General features: G+C 37.5%; 1 long non-coding RNA gene across 1 annotated transcript in view; it reads right to left on the bottom strand.

The window, feature by feature from the left end:
- The window catches only part of LOC112633466, a 108,492-nt gene that overhangs the window by 7,522 nt on the left and 82,704 nt on the right, over positions 1-18,266 (bottom strand). The window lies entirely within an intron of this gene.

Here is an 18,266-nt window from a genome sequence, read left to right as displayed (position 1 = left end):
AGTTGAGAAATCTCCTGGGAACAAAGACTCCTTGGGACGTTCTGTACCACCAGATGTTACTATTTAGGAAGAGTGTATTTCAGATGTTTTAGCAAAATTGGTTTCACTTCTTCACTCAAGATTGGTGCTATTATGGTCCCGTGTAGTCTGTCCTTCAAGGTGAAGGATCAAACGAAGCTAAGATGTCACTCAGTTCACGCCTTGTCTCAAAGCAGTGTTAAACCTAAATTGTATTTGAAAGGTGAAAATTCTATTGTGAAGCCCTTAACACAGAGGATCTGTGATTTGCACTGATAAAAAAAAAATTCCATGATGTAAAAACTTTACCAGAGGCCATTTTTCTCTTTAGCCTGAATCTTTCATATTGCAGCTAAGAGTGTACTTCCTCTTGGTCTGATCTCAGTAAAGAGAGCAATATTCAAAATACTTTAATGTATGGTTTAAGATTTTTCAAAGCCTCTTCTCAAAGTTTTTCAAGATAATTACAGTAAAGATGGGAAATTTTTCTACTAATAGATTAAGTATGTGCCTGAAACCTCAGATTAATTATAATCTTTTTCAAGAAGACTAAAATTATATAATTTTTTATGAGGAGATAACACTTTATTGGATTTTAAAAGGAAATGAAATATTCCTTTTAAAGAATATATAGGCATTATATATAAAAACAATTCCTTTACATGTCATAATTATGATTTCATAATGACTTTTTTGGGGGAGGTGTGGAGACTGTTCAACTGATTTTAAACTTGTTGGAAAATAAAAGGCCTTATGAAAATAATCCCTATTATTATTTTGAAAATGTGAGGTATGTTTTGTTCAATATATGAAATAGTATTTTTCTTTTTATTCCTTTTTTTTTTTTTGTCATGCAGGCTGGAGTGTGGTGGTACAATCACAGCTCACTGCAGCCTCCACCTCCCGGGCTCAGGTGATCCTCCCATCCTGAGTAGCTGAGACTGCAGGTGGGCAACACCTCCATGGCTAATTTTTTAATTATTCATAGAGACTGGATCTGGTCTTGAACTCCTGGGCTCATGTAACCCTCCCACCTTTGTCTCCCAAAGTATTGGGATTACAGGCATGAGCCACCACACCTGGCCTGAAATAGTACTTTCCAATATCACATTTGGGGTATTCAGTTCTCTGAATACGTGGCAGTACATCCAATTCTAAATTAATACAGAATCATTGCCAATGACAAAAAAGACTTCATTCTTCCCATTTTTTGTGTGTGATGTTGGATAAGGGATAGTATCTCAGTGAAATTGACTTTCCCCGAGAAAGTGAAAGCAAGCACGCTGCTCCTCAGAGTGGGCATTCCTCATGCTACACTTGCATATATTACAGCACCACCATAAAATTCAGGGTAGTATATGTACTCTGTTCCATAAGCCAACATAGTAACTTCCAAGTGGAGAAGACAATGAAAGACGAATTTATGTATTAGAACCTCAACACTCTTGAGGAATACCTGAAAAATTATTCTAGAATGTCAACATAGCTTTTAGAATTTTTGCTAAAAGCCATATTTATATTCAATTCAGATATTATACAAATCTATAAATATTAAGTCATCTTGATTTGTCTACTCTTTTATTGTAATTAAATTAAAGATAAGGAGATGCCACATATCTTTTAGGTGGAATTAATAAGAATGCACATGAGAGAAAACAATGATAAGTTTGATGGAAGAGGAAGAGGAAGAAATTAAGGAAAAGGAAGAGGAGATCTAAATCTCCACCTGGAGAAATGTATTAGTCTGAGGAAATTTGAAACGACTATTCACCAGAATATGGATTAAAAAGTTAGCTATATTGAAAGTAATTCACATTTTAAAATGCTTACAACCTATTAAACACTTTTTTCATTGCTTTATACTTATTCAAAGTTTCTGAGTGAAGTGACTGAGAGCTTAAGTTCTGGGTTTGAATCTGAGCTTTGCCTCTTACTAATTGTTTGCCTTAGCCCAGTAGCTTCCTTATGCCTCCATGTCCTCATATATAAAATGTGATTCAAAACTCATTAAAAAACCTTCTTCGTAGGTTTATTATGAAGATAAATTGATTAAATATTGGGAAGTTCTTGGAACAGTATCTGGGACGTAGTAAACACTACAAGGGTTTATTATGAAATATTCTTATTTAATTTTCACAGGAACTTTCCAAGATACAAACATTATTTTCCTTTTAAAGTAAAGATAACTGGGGCTTCAAGGTTGATTACCTTGCCTAAGATCAACAGCTAGTAGATGGTGGCAAGGGGGTTGGTATTTTGTATATCTGATTCTGGTGTCACAGCTTCACCATGCTGTAGAGTGAACTTATATTTAACTACAAGTAAGAAACTGTAATCAGATCTTCTGATAAAAATCAAAGACGCCCGGGTGAGGTGGCTCAAGCCTGTAATCCCAGCACTTTGAGAGGCAGAGGTGGGTGGATCATGAGGTCAAGAGTTCGAGACAAACCTGGCCAACATGGTGAAACCCTGTCTCTACTAAAAATACAAAAATTAACTGGGTGTGGTGGTACGCGCCTGCAGTCCCACCTACTCAGGAGGCTGAGGCAGAAGAATCACTTGAACCTGGGAGGTAGAGTCTGCAGTGAGCCAAGATCATGCCACTGCACTCCAGCCTGGACAACAGAGTGAGACTCTGTCTCAAAAAAAAAAAAAAAAAAAAAAAAGAAAATCAAAGACATTGGCTTTACTGACTACTATCGCTCTCTGTCATCCTAGAAAGAGTGGTAGATAACTGTACAAATATAGAAACATATACACTGCAGAATGTATGTAAATGTGCATTTTGGCATCTCTAAATTTTAAACTCATTTTCCTAAGAGTACCCACTTATTGAGTTATTTGATAATAACACTACTTTTGATATGCCAACCTAGAGGTATCATCATTAAAGAAAAAGTGTTATGGCCAGGCACAGTGACTCATGCTTGTAATCCCAGCACTTTGGGAAGTCGAAGTGGGCGGATCACCTGAGGTCAGGAGTTCGAGACCAACCTGGCCAACATTGTGAAACCCCATCTCTACTAAAAATACAAAAATTGTCTGGGAGTGGTGGTGCACGCCTGTAATCCCAGCTACTCTGGAGGTTGAGGTATGAGAATCACTTGAACCCGATAGGTGGAAGTTGCAGCGAGCTGAGATCATGCCACTGCATTCCAGTCTGGGCAACAGAGGGAGACTCTGTATCAAAAACAACAACAACAACAACAACAAAACAAACAAACACACAAAAAAACAAGGAAAAGTGTTATGTACATTCCAATAGCTCCCCTCCTTTTTTTTTAATTGTTACTATACTGGGATTAATTGTTGTTACCAAGGTTCTCATCAAGGACATCTTCCAAGATCTGTCTGAGTAAATAAAGACCTGTTGGTTAGGCTTTCTCTCAACTGAGTGAACCTTTCCATTCTATGCTTGTCACAGTTTTTATTACATATTTTAATAAAAAGTGGTTTGCAAAATGCGTGTCTTCTCCACTATACCGAAAGCTACGTGAATGTAATAATTATTTGTGGTTTGCTTATTCTTTTATCTCTGGCACCTAGAATGGTGTGCAGCATAAAATGAGACAGCTGCACAGTCAATGTTTGCCTTATTAATCAACAAAACTCTCTGGCCTCTGACGGGCTGTTTGGGGGTGATGGTGGGAGTTTGGATAAAGACTGGTACACATGCATGGCATGTTGGAGGCTGTGAGAACAAGAATGCTCCGTGGACAGTGCTGTTTCAGGGTTGTTTCAGATAGAAAATATAGACACAAGATAATACTAAGAAAATGGAAGACAATAGGAAAAACAAGGTCGACTTAAGAGAAACCTGAGTTATTTTGTTTCAGAGGAGGGTAGGAAGTTCAGGGCGAATTTTTGTTTTGTTTTGTTTTGTTTTTCACAGTAGTTGTAGCAGTTTTGAGTTGATTCTCTTTCTGAAATCTTATTAAAACCAGCTGGCTATGGTTAGAACCTATAGGCTAGAATAATGTATACCGAGAGGGTTGATGGCAGCAGTAATATCACCTTTATATGGTGGATTCTCTTGGTATATATCAAAGAATCATCACCCAGTGACCCCTGGGTGCAGGAGCTTGTATGTGATTAATCACGGAAGTACTTTCTCTGTTGAACTCTGGAGGGAAGTTTCTGTACCCAGCAGGTGAAATAACATACTAGGGAGCCTGGCAGGCAGAGTGGCATATTCCCTCCTGACCTCAATTTCCCAGCCATGGTGCTGTCTGTTTGTGCGTAAGAGCACTAGGCTAAGAAAAACAGCAAGGATCCTATCAGGACCCCACAGTATAGGGAGATAGTGATCTTCTCATTGAGTCAAGAGGCTAGATTTCAGTGGTATTTGAGAAAGCAGGAAGAGAGACTAATTTGGCTACCCATTTTAAAAGAAAGTATGCCAGCTGCTGAATCTTTCCTTACCAATTTATGTCCATTTAGTTTACATCTCTTGGAATTGCCAAACAAACGAACAAGCAAACAATTACTAATTTTTATCCTTTAGAGAGAAATATTCTCATTCTTTTCTTCTCTATGACTGAACAAGTTAGTAACTTAAAGGAGAGGAAGTTTTTAGGTATATAAACAGAATATATATATTTGGGCTTATTTTATTTTGAAGTTAAAAGTTAAAAATCGGACACACTTATGTGGGTTTTATACCTCTTAACAGGTAACCCCCTAATGCTCAGTGAATTTGAACAGGCATCTGGAAATGATGCTGCTTAGTGACTTCAGGGACAACTAAGGCATGTCCTGAGGTTGACTGGCTGAAAAAAATTTCCTGGAAATCAGGCACTCTCATAAACATGCAAAATGAGGAGGACAGAGCAAGATGGTCAACTAGAAGCTTCTAGCACTCATTTCCCCAACAAAGACAGCCAAAACAACAAGTAACTATATTTTAATACAATAACTAAAGCACAGTACCGACATACATTAAAGGAGCTACAGAGACCCTGGAGAGCACAGAAACTCAGCATGGCCACATAGAGAACAGAAGGAAGTACCTGGCCTCCCTCACATCTTCCCACAGCTAGAATCAATTGGAAACCCGGAGGAACTTCTCCCTACAGGGAACAGGTAAGCAAGAGGATCCCGGTTGCCCAAAGCAGCACCTTGGACCACTACAGTCTTCACCACTGGGGTCCCCTGCCTGTGTGAACTCCAGGCAGCTGAGGGAGCTGCCTGGGTATGAAGCAGCACCATGCATCCCAAAACAGTCTCATCCCTCTGTGCCTGAGCTGAAGTGGTACTGCCTCCTGGAGAAACAATACTCTGGCCACCCAGAGCACATACGTTGGCCACCACCTTCCTGGTGCCAAAGCTGAAGCAGTGCCCTGACACGAGGAAGCTACGCCTTGGCTGCCCAGAGTGGCCACAAATCCTAGCACCTAAGCTGAAGTAGCACCCTGCCTCCTAAAGAAATGGGACCTGAGCTATTTAGAACAGCCACACTCCTGGGCCTGAGTTGAAGAAGGCATATTGTTCCCTGAGAAAGTGTTGCCTTCCATGGCTGAACTGAACAGCTATGCACACTAGGGCTGAGCTGACACAGTACCTCGCATCCCTGGGAAACAGAGCGCTGGCTTAGCTAAGACATCTCACCCTAAAGGCAAAATAACTCTAGGACTCTACTTCCTTGGAGCTGGACCCGCTTCCTAGAGTCTGAACTGCTGAGATACCCTTCTTTCTAGGGAGTGGAATCATTGCTGTTCTGCTCCCTATCTCCCAGGACCCAAAAGACAGCTGTGTCCAGCCATTCTGGGGTACTTGCTGCTGCTGTACCTGGACTAACAGAGTCTAGGATACAGCTGAGCTTCACTATTTCAGGGTCTAGAGTCACCACTATGTAGCACCTCATCCCCTGTGACCCACATTGCCACTGAGACTTATTGGCTCAGGTTCCTCAACTACAGCCATACCCTGCTCCCCAGGCCCAAACCTCCAGAGCATACTTTCTTCCCTAGAGTTAGGCCAGTACTTTTCCCAGTCTCCCAGGGGTAAAATCACAGTTACAATCCAGCTCCTAGGGCGTGAGCTTCTAGGCAGTGCCTTAGAGTCAGAGATCCTGGCTCTATGGGCAACCTACATTCATCTCTGCCACAGAGAGCAAACTTGAATCCCAAAGTCCAGGTGCTACCGTAGGTTCACAGACTCTGAGTCTTGACATGGTCCCCAGAGATGTTCCTGGTGCCTGCATCTGGAACCCAGTGCTGCTGCAGCTGCTTCTAGGTCATGTCAGACTAGACAAGTGGCATACCCTAAGATAAGACTTTCCACTGGGAGGAAATGGGAACAGAAGGAACCCCCAAAGCCCTTACCACTGAGGAACTTAATCACCTATGCTACCAGCACCACTGCCACAGACTTCTATAGCCTAGACCATTGAGGCACACACAGTTATTGTTAATGTTGAATATAGCTTAAGAACACCATTCTGTCTACCTGGAAAAACACGACACCTTTCCCAACCAGCAACCTAAAACCTAACTGCAAGTGAATGTCATTTTCTACAAAAGTTGCTGTAGAAAGTTTGGAAGAAGTTATTACTCCACCAGATGCACAGACATCAACATCAAAACAGGGATACAGGAAACATGAAAAAGCAAGGAAATATAATACCACTAAAACCACACGACACTGTCTAGTTATAGATCCAATGAAAAGGAAACTATGAATTGCTGGAAAGGGAATTAAAGATAATAATCTTAAGGCAACTCAACAATATATAAGAAAATACAGATAGACAATTTATCAAAATCAAGAGAACACTTCATAATATGAACAAGAAATGTAGCAAAGAGATAGATATCAAAAGAACCAAACAGAAATTGTGCAGTTGAAGAATTTAATAAATGAGATAAAAAATATAGTAGAGATCTTCAGCAGCAAACTTAATTAAGAAGAAGAATGAATCTTTGAACTTGAAGATGGGTCATGTGAAATTACTCAATCAGAAAAAAAAAGTAGAAAGAAAAGTAGTGAAGAAAGCCCACAAGACGTATGCGATACCACTAAGTGAACAACTGTTTATTAGTATTAGGGAGTTCTAGAAGGAAAAGAGATGGAAAAAGGCATAGAAAACCTATTTAATAAAATTATAGCTGAAAAATCCCCAAATCTCAAGAGAGATATTGATATGGTTTGGATTTGTGTCCCCACCTAAATCTCATGTTGAATTGGAGGAGGAGTCTTGTAGGAGGTGATTGGATCATGGGGGTGGATTTCCCCCTTGTTGTCCTCATGATCGTGAGAGAGTAAATTTTCATGAGACCTGATAGTTTAAAAGTGTGTGTCACTTCCTCCATCACTCTCTCTCTTTTGCTATGCCATGGTAAGATGTGCTTGCTTCCCCTTCACCTTCCATCATGATCGTAAGCTTCCTGAGGCCTCCCAGTCATGCTTCCTGCTAAGCTTCAGGAACTGTGAGTCAACTAAACCTCTTTTTGTCCATAAATCAGTCAGTCTCAGACAGTTCTTGATAGTAGTTGAAAACAGACTAATACAGATATGGACATCCAGATTCAGGAAGCTCAAAGTTCCTCAAGTAGATTCAATCCCAAAGATTCTGTATAAGGCATATTTAGTCAAATTGTCAAAAGTAAAAGACAAAGAGAGAATTTTTTAAAACAGTGAGAAAAAAGTGTCAAGTCATGTGTAAGAAAATCTCCATTAGACTATCAGCAGATTTCTCAGAAGTCTTATAGACCAGGAGAGAATTGGGTGATATATTCAAGGTGCTGAAAGAAGAAGAAAAAGAAGGAAAAACCAACTGCTAACCAGGAAGTATACTCAGGTAAAACTACCCTTCAGAAATGAGAGAGAAATAAAGTCTTTCCCAGACAAGCAAAAACTGAGGGAATTCATCACCACCAGACCAGCCTTGCAAGTAATGCTTAAGGCAGTCCTACATATGGAAGGACAAAGATGATAATCACACCACAAAAACATGCAAAAGTATAAAATTGACTGGTAGAGCAGATCGGTAGAAGAAAAAAAGAAAAGAATCACACACTTTCACTACAGGAAACCACCAAACTGCAATGATAGAAATGGGAGAAAAAAAAAGAAATGAAAGATATAAAAACAACCAGGAAACAAAAAAATGACAGGAGTAAGTCCTCACCTATCAACAATAGTCTTAAATGTAAACAAATTAAATTCCTTACTTAAAAGTTATAAAGTGACTGAATGTATAAAAAAGTCATGACTCAGCTATACGCAAAAAAACTTATGTCACCCTGTAAAGACACAAATAGATTGAAAATGAAGGGATGGAAAAAGGTATTCCATGTAAACGGAAACCAAAAGTAAGCAGAAGTAGCTATACTTATATCAAGTGAAACAGATTTTAAGTAAAAAACTGTAAAAAGAGACAAGGTCATTATATAAAGGGATCCATTCAGCAAGAGGATATAACAATTACAAAAATATATGCACCCCCAAGCCAAGCACCCAGATATATAAAGCAAATGTTATTAGCCTAAAGGGAGAGACAGATTCCAGTACAATAATAGTTGGGGACTTCAACATCCAACTGTCATCAATGGACAGATTATCTAAACAAAATATCAACCAATAAACCTTGGATTTAAACTGCATTTTAGGCCAAATGTACCTACCAGATATTTACAGAACTTTTTATCCAACATCTGCAGAATACACATTCTTTTTATCAGCACATAAAACATTCTTCAGCATAGACCACATGTTAGGCTGTGAATGTCTCAATAAATTTAAAAGAATTGAAATAATAATAATTATCTAAAAAAGAAAAGACCCAAATAAATAAAATCAGAAACAAAAAAGGAGACATTATAACTAATATCACAGAAATACAAAGAATCATTGGAAACCATTATGAATATCTCTGTGCCAACATGTTGGGAAACCTAGTGGAAATGGGTAAATTCCTGGACACATACAACCTACCAAGACTGAACCAAGAAGAAATAGAAAACATGACCAAATTAATCACAAATAACAGGATTGAATCAGTAATAAAAACAAGAACCCATCAAAGAAAAGTGCAGGAACTGATGGCTTCACTGCTGAATTATACCAAAGATTTAAAGGAGAATGAATACCAATTGTTCTCAAACCTTTTCAGAAAACTGAAGAGGAAAGAATTCTTCCAAAATCAATCTATGAGGCTAACATTACCGTGATATCAAAATCAGACAAGAACACAACAATTGAAGAACACTAGAGGCCAATATCCCTGATAGACATAGATGCAAAAATTCTCAACAAAATATTGCAACTCAAATTCAGCAGCACATGAAAAAACTATGCAACATGATCATGTGGGATTTATCCCAGGGATGCAAGGATGGTTCAACATACACAAATCAATACATGTGATAAGTCACATAAACAGGATCAAGGATAAAAACTGTATGATGTCCTCAATAGATGCAGAGAAAGCATTTGATTAAATTCAGTATCCCTTCATTATAAAACCCCTCAACAGACTAGTTATAGAAGGAATGTACCTTAACACAATAAAGACCGTATATGATAAACCCACAGTTAACATCTGAACTGAGAAAAGCTGAAAGCTTTTTCTCTAAGAATTTGAACGTGACAAGGATGCCCACTCTCACCACTCTTGCTCAATATAGTACTGAAAGTCCTAGCCACAGGAACCTGGCAAAAGAAAGGAAACAAGTGCAACCAAAGAGGAAAAGACTAAGTAAAACTTTCCCTGTTTGTGGGAAGATGGTCATATACACAGAAAACCCTAAAAGCTCTAACAAAAACAGCCAATAACCAAATTTAGTAAAGTTGCAAGATACAAAAGTAACATGAAAAAATCAATAGCATTTGTATACACCAACAATGAACTAGTAAAAAAGAAATCAAGAAAGCAATCTCATATCCAATATCTACAAAATAATTACCTGGGAATACACTTAACCAAAGAGGTAAAAGATCTCTACAAGGAGAACTAAAACTATTGGTGAAAGAAATTGTAGAGGACACAAAAATGGAAAGACGTCCCATGCTCATGGATTAGAATTAACATTTTAAAAATGACCATACAGACAAAGGTGATCTATAGATTCAGTGGAACGCAATGACTTTGCATAGAAACAAAACCCTAAAATTAATATGGAACCACAAGAACTGTGAATAACCAAAGCAATCCTGAGCAGAAAGGATTGCCAGTCATCACACTATCTGACTTCAAAATATACTGCAAAGCTAAATAACATGGTACTAGCATAAAAACAGACAACAGAAGAATAGAACAGGCTAGAGAACCTAGAAATAAATTCACATATTTACAGCTAACTGATTTTTGACAAAGTTGCTAAGAACATTTATTAGACAAAAGTCAGTCTCTTCAATAAATAGTTCTGGGAAAGTGGATATTTGTATGCAGAAGAATGACACTAGACTCCCATCTTCCACTGTATACAAAAGCTAACTCAAAATGGATTAAATATTTAAATGTAAACACTGAACCTATAAAACTACTAGAGGAAAACATAAGGGAAACCACTTCAGGACATTGGCCTGGATAAAGATTTTATGGAGAAGACCTCAAAAACACAGCAAGAATAGACAAACGGGGTTATATCAAATTGAAATGCTACTGCACAGCAAAGAAAACAATCCACTGAGTGAAGAGACAACCAGCAGAATGGGAGAAAATATTTACAAAGTATTCATCTGACAAAGGATTACTAACCAGAATATGCAAGGATCTCGAACAACTCAATAGCAAAATTCTGACAGATCCCCAAATAATCTCATTTGATAATAGCAAATGAGTTGAATAACCATCTCTCTCAAAATAAGTAAGTAAATAAAGACTTACAAATGGCCAACCAGTATATGAAAAAAATGCTCAACATCACTAATCCTAAAGGAGATGCAAATCGAAATCACAATGAGATATCATCTCACCCCAGATAGAATGGCCATTATCAAAGAGAAAAAAAATAACTGACCGGGGCAGTGGCTCACACCTGTAATCCCAGCACTTTGGGAGGCCGAAGCGGGTGGATCACTTGAGGCCAGGAGTTCAAAACCAGCCTGGCCAACATGGTGAATACCCATCTCTACAAAAACATAAAATTAGCTGGGCATGGTGGCACACACCTGCAGTGCCAGCTACTCAGGAAGCTGAAGCATGAGAATTGCTTGAACCTGGGAGGTGGATGTTGCAGTGAGCTGAGATCATGCCACTGCACTCTAGCCTGGGTGACAGAGCAAGACTCATCTCAAAAAAAAAAAAAAAAAAAGAGAGAAAGAGACAAAAAGTACAAATGCTAGCAAGAATGCTAAGAACATAGAGAAAGGAGTACTCTTACATGCTGGTTGGTGGGAATGTAAGTTAGTGTAGCCATTATGGAAAATAGCATGAAGGTTCCTGAAAAAAAATTCAACTAGAAATACCATATGATCTGGCAATCCAACTACTGAGTATATATCCAAACAAAGGAAATCAGTATATTGATGAGATATCTGCACTCCAATGTTTGTGGCAGCACTATACACAATAGCCAAGATATGGAATCAACCTAACTGCCCAATGGCAGACAAATGGATAAAGAAAATGTGGTATATATACATGACAGAATAATATTCAACCATACAACACAGAATAAAACCCTGTAATTTGTGTCAACATATATAAGCTTGGAGGACATCACATTAAATAAAATAAGCCAGTCACAGAAAGACAGATACCATATGTTCTCACCCAGATGTAGAAGCCAAAAGAGTTGATCTCACAGAAGTAAAGATAGAATAGTGGTTATTAGAGGTTCGGAAGGATACAGGAGGAGGGGGATAGAGAAAGTTTGTTTAACGGATGCAAAATTACAGCTAAATAAGAAGAATGAGTTCTAGTGTTCTATAGCATCACTATTTATAGTGACTATAAATAACAACTGACTGTATATTTTCAAATAGAAGAGTGGATAAGAGGTTTGTCAATTAGTCAGAATCTATAATAAATAATAATACATATATATAAATGATAAATCATTAACAAAAAATCTATGGCATCCTTTATATTCAATAGGAGAAAGTATAGAGCCACTTAAACTTGCATTTTCTAAAAAACAGGCAACTACATATTGTAATTCCATTTTTAAAATAGAAAACAGACATCTATATATTGATGTATGCAGTAAAAGTCTAGAAAGAAATGAAAATGTTTTATAGTTTTCCATGAAAGGTGTTAGGATCATGGATGGTATCTTTTTTCTTGCTACCTTCAAATATCAGTAAATTCTACAATGAGCATGTTAATACTTTCATATTCAGAAAAACAATGAGTTACTTTCATTCTGGGAGAAAAAGGAAAAAAAAAAAAAAGCCAGACAATGATATTAGCATAGCAGATGTTCAACTATTATTTGGTTGTTTAAGGTTTATTTAATAAATGGTATAGATTCCTTGTTTATTATCTTTTCATGCATTTATTTGGCACAACCCTTCTTAGTATTAAACTTTGGCTTGGTGATTATATAAGGGTCTTATATGGTAGCATCCGCCTACCTCTTGATTCACATATGCCTTTCGTTGGCATTTCTTCCCTGCTGCTAAATTAAAACAAGACAACAATGCTTAAGTAATTAAACAGGGAACGGAAGATTGTAGAATCTTCTTTTCTTACCGAAAAGTTAAGCTGGCATAGGATTTATTTAGAGAACAATAAGAATAGGAACTGTTAGCTGTAGAGGGCCTCATATATGAGGTAATTGGTGTTTTACTTTATAAATGTTCTTGAATGCCTCTCATGAAATTCTACATATGTACAATGCTTTTTTTTCCTCACTGGGACATGGAGTTTTGTGTGTTATCTGAATCTTCTACATAACCAGGTTCTATTCACCAATCTCATCCCTACCCCAAAGAGATAGAGGCAACTGGGGATGTTTAAATATCTCTTGCTGAGAATTTCTGATTTCTAAAAAATATAATTGCTAACAGAATTTTTACCATCCAATTTATCTGCTCTCTAATGAGAGAGTAGGGATCTAGTTATATTTTCTTTTTTCCTCTTTTCCTTTGTAATGTTAGATCTCCATTGGAGAGAAAAGAACAAACAGCTGGAACTTATAACCATTAGGAAACATCAACAATGTTGAAATTTACACTCCCATGTTCAGATGTTATCAAACAATCAAAAAAGTGTGTACAAACAAGGAAAGGGGAAAGGAATTTTATGGAAGTATGGTTTGGTTGGATGGGGCACAAAAAGTTACAGTCATTATTTTTCAGAAAAACATTGTGAATCAGTAAGATGAGATGGATTATATTAGAGCAAGATTTTGCAGGAAATTTTGTAACGTAGTGATAGATACAGTCTATACTAGATGACTGACTTTATGAAATATGTATAGTTTTACCCACACTGCATTATATAAAAAAGAGAGGCTGAACTAATATAAAGAAACTTTGCCAGCTGGCACTCTATTTCCCATTGGATTTCAAGATCATAGTCAAACACATATCTCCCTAATACTATTGGGCATGGTCTCTTAATAATATGCTTCCAGCAGAGAGGTTAGGCCAAGTCTTCCATTGCTAATTTATTTCCTGCTTATCTAATGGAGATTGGTTAATCCAAGTATGGCATTTTGGGATGTGGGATTAGACTAATACTACTCTAATACAGATAATTTTTTTTCTTCCTTGGGGCTCTATCTGTCAAGCTGGCTCCTTTGTTAGCATTAGCATGCTCCTCCAGCATAATTTAGCAGAAATTGGTAAAAATAGATGAGACTTAGTATCCATAAAGATCCTAAGGCAGCAAAGTTACATGGAAGGCAGGTACAAAACTGAAATATTTCAAATATATTCAAAATCTTCCTCCTGAAATAAACTTTATTTTTATTCATGGCATCCAGGCAGGAGGTTTCTTTTCAAGCTCAAAAAATGTTGCTTCTTTTTTTTTTTTTTTTTTTTTTGTGGGGGTGGGGTAGGAGGAAGGGTGAGAGGCATATATTTGGTGCTTTTTTACACATGGTGTATGGATAGCAATACTATCCATATTTCAAAACACCCTTTACCTGTGGAGGCAGTACAGTATAATGGTTGACAGTGTGGACAATAGACAGATCTGGACTTAAATCGAGCTTATTAGTTGTAAGTTGTATGATTTTGTGACTTACCTTCTCCCATGCTTCATGCCTCTCATAAGTAAACTGGAGATAATGCTTGTTACAAAAACTAAATATGACAATACACATAAAGAACATAGTAGGTAAAGTACTTACAATGGTAAGGATTTAATAAATGGTAGTACTTAATATTTTTATTACATTCCATGTATGCATTTCAAAGCTTCATTGACCAGAGTGAAATACTTGTGCCTAGATAGTCTCCATTTCTTCTTTCCAGAAAAGAAAGCCAGATAGGCATGTCTTGATCAGAGAAAAGACACTAAGTAGCATTTAGTGAGGCACAGGTTTGGAGAGTGAAGTGTCAGTGGCTAAATTGTCAGATATTAGTCTGAAATTACCATAGACAGACATTTGCAAGGATAAACCTCTGCTATGTTCAAAGGGCACATAAAGATAAATAAAGGTGCACAGGACTTGCTAGAGAGGTAAGAATAGAAAGATAAATCCTTACTTTATTTTAGAGAAAAAAATATGTGAGCCGCAGATAGAAAATGATTGGAAAATATATAAAAACTGAAGTTTATTTGCCAAATTCTCTTTTTTTCCTTACAGAAAACAATTCTTGAAAATGCCTAGAGAAAGACTACATACATTGACAGAGAGAGCAGCAGCTCTAGTTCATATTTTCAGTGTTTACGTCACAATAGTAAAATCACAGGGAAGCTCTTCTATGCCAGCACCTGCTACAGTGGTGTTGCAATTGATGTTAGCATGGCAGTCTCTAGGCCTCCTGTAACACAAGTGCCACAAGCACAAACCACACGTCACTCCTATATTAACAGTCCGGAGCACAGAATAAGTGCTCAAAAAATGAGTTTGCTGCATCAATGAATCAATTTTGGTGAGTTTCAGATAAGGGCATTTATTTATCACATTTGTTAACAAACTTGATTGCCAGTTACACTTCAAACAGCATATGCTAAACTAAAGCTTAAAATGAATTTCTAACTCAGTAGTTACCAAACGGTTTTAATATGAGGATCTCCTTTAAGTGTCAAAAGTTTCTATGAGTGTTTGTATTTGAATTATCTTTTGATTGAGAAAATACATGACACAGCAGCTGCCAAAGCAGTTCCCACATATACTCAAAGCTGGTAATGTAACGGGTGTGTGTGGCAGCATCTTTGTAATAGAAAAACAATTGAAAACAGGTTATGAAAACATAATAAATGTCCATCCACAGTGGATTGGTGAAAGAAACTTTGTTGCATTCATATAATGAAATACTTTGCAGTACCAGAAAAGAAGATGGTAGATCAATATGTACTGATACAGAAACATGTCCAAGGTATATTAAGAGAGAAGATCAAATTGCCGTACAGAATGTACAGTATAATTCCCTTTCTGTATGAAAAACTACATAAATCTGTTAGGATAGGTATGGAAAAATTCTGGAAGAATATACAATAAATTGAAACAAATGATAGGAGGGAGGGCATTTACTGTTCACATTATTATCTATTATACTATTTGAGCTTTCCTGTCATAAGTATGAATCATTTGTATTTTAAAAATTAAAATTGCATATCTATGCATGTATTACGTCTCTCTCTCTATCCATATCTTCACTTTAATACCAGTATGTTGTACCAATGGCTAACATTTGGTTCATGCCTTTTTGGGCAGACCATTTGCAATTATTCTGCAGCTCTCCCGTTTCTTCAGTTAGTAGAATGAACATCAGTCTTACACAGTTGTCATAACTCTTTTACGTTTTTCAACAAAACCAACTAACCAATCAGTGGGTTTCAGATGTTTTTTAGATGCACCATTCTTTGCTCATGCTCATAAAATATTAATATTATAAGAAAGCTCAATATTAGAATGGATAAAAGTAGAACTCTTCTGGTTGGTTTAAGAATGAAGTTTCAGAATTTCTCTTCTTCCTTGTTTTGCTCACTGCCAGCCTACAGTGAGGTGTGTGGTAGAAAGGTAAGGAAGAGGAATCCATAGAATGTTAAGACCACTGCCTCAACCTGTATTATCAGATCGTTTGGTTAGGAGATTTATTCAAGCTCAAACAAGCTACAGAGTTGGGATTAAAAGTCAGATTAGCAGACATGGAATTTTGTATATATAGCTTCTTTCTCTCTTTCTTTCTTTTTTGTTTTTCAAATTAAATCTATGTTTCTATGATGTAGTTTCTTTTTAGCCTTATAGTATGTCCACATTGCAAGAAATGCAGGAACCATGTTTTAGGCTCATCTCTCTGACCACTCCCACCCAATGCCTAACAGAGTATTTCGTATTTTAGATAAACAACAAATGCGCAGTTAATTAGTGGTATTTGTGGTTGAATTATATTGAATAGGTTACATGACTTTTCCAAGATCATTCAGCAGGTGAATGATACATGGGACCCATTCTTGAAACTCCGTTCCCAATCCAGGCCTCTTTCAATAATACCCGAAATCATTTGTTGCCTATGTCATTTCCACCTGTCATTTAATTTAACTTTAATTTCTATATAACCTTAAATTTCTTCCTATGCTATTGTTAACTTTTTAAACTTCTTTGAAATTTAGGAAAAATACTAAGCTATTTTTCAATATTTCCCTTCTATGCATTCCTTCATTAATATCTCTTTCAGCTCATTTTCTAGAATTTTTTCATAGTTCTTATTATAACTCAAAATCATTTTGTGTTTTGATTTACTTTTTTTGGATATGACTCTGACTGGAATGTAATCTCTATTAGGAAAGAGACCTTGGGCCGGGCGCGGTGGCTCAAGCCTGTAATCCCAGCACTTTGGGAGGCCGAGACGGGTGGATCACGAGGTCAGGAGATCGAGATCATTCTGGCTAACACGGTGAAACCCCATCTCTATTAAAAAAAAAAATACAAAAAACTAGCCGGGCGAGGTGGCGGGCGCCTGTAGTCCCAGCTACTCGGGAGGCTGAGGCAGGAGAATGGCATGAACCCAGGAGGCAGAGCTTGCAGTGAGCCGAGATCTGGCCACTGCACTCGACAGAGCAAGACTCCGTCTCAAAAAAAAAAAAAAAAAAAAGGAAAGAGACCTTGTCTCCATTGTTTACATGACCTCTCTTTTTAATAATGGTTACATTGTTGAATGTTGAGTAGTTCAGTAAAGGTTATATTATTCAGAGAGATTTTCATGCTGAAAACAACTAAAAATAGTGTATTAAAAACGTTTTCTTAAGCACATCTAAGGGATGGTAAAATAGTACAGTCAACAGGACAAAATCAACGAAAAGGTGGGGATCCAGAGAAGCAAGTTGAGAACGTGGTGCTGAAGTTGCCTTTGCCACAAAGGTATTTTTGAATTCTGTCAGATTCAAGCTACGGTTTTGGCCGACTCTTTGGGGGTCTTCAAACAAGGGACTGTAAAAGACAATCTACCTACATTGAACTGGGGGCCCAAAAAGCCCCAATCCTCAAAAGATGAGGGAATCAGTAATAAGCATATCTCTACTCTTCTATCCTCTGCTTACAGAGGATTGCACTGAGTATTGCTTGGTTCGTTTGGGATGCTTTGAAAAATATCACAAAGTAGTGCCTTATAAACAATAGAAAATTGTTTGTCACAGTGATAGGTCTAGGAAGTCCAAGATCAAGGTGCCCGCAGATCTGATGTGAGGGCCCACTTCCTCATAGACGTTTCCCCTATCTGTGCCCTCTCATGTTGAAGGGGCAAATGCGCTCCTTTGGGCCTCTTTTACAAGGACACTCACTCTTCACCTCCCAAGGCTCCACTACCAAATTCATCACCTTGAAGTTAGAATTTCAACACATTTATTTCGAGGTGGGATGAGGGGTGAGAAGATAAACATTCAGACCATAGTCATTTGGCACATTGAAGAGCAAGAGAAAATCGAAGTTGTGGCTGGTATTTTTACTGATTTGCAGCCTTCACTATGCATTGTTTTGGTGGCCCAGGGATCTGTAATCTATGAACTTGATTTGAAAAGATTCCAGACTATTAGTGCTTCTAGGCATCTGGCAGAAATCAACATATATTCTCTCTGGAGGAAGGCACTTCCATGCTAGGCCTCAAGGAATCCTCCTGACTAAATACACACAAAGCACTCTGTGTGAAAACCAGGAGAATCATCGGTCAGAAGGGACAGGGCTACAGAG

Source organism: Theropithecus gelada, chromosome 1 (assembly GCF_003255815.1).
Source record: "Theropithecus gelada isolate Dixy chromosome 1, Tgel_1.0, whole genome shotgun sequence".
In the NCBI taxonomy this organism is placed as follows: Eukaryota; Metazoa; Chordata; class Mammalia; order Primates; family Cercopithecidae; genus Theropithecus; species Theropithecus gelada.
Note: the sequence above shows the minus strand (reverse complement) of the source record. Positions and strands in the feature narration are given on the sequence as shown.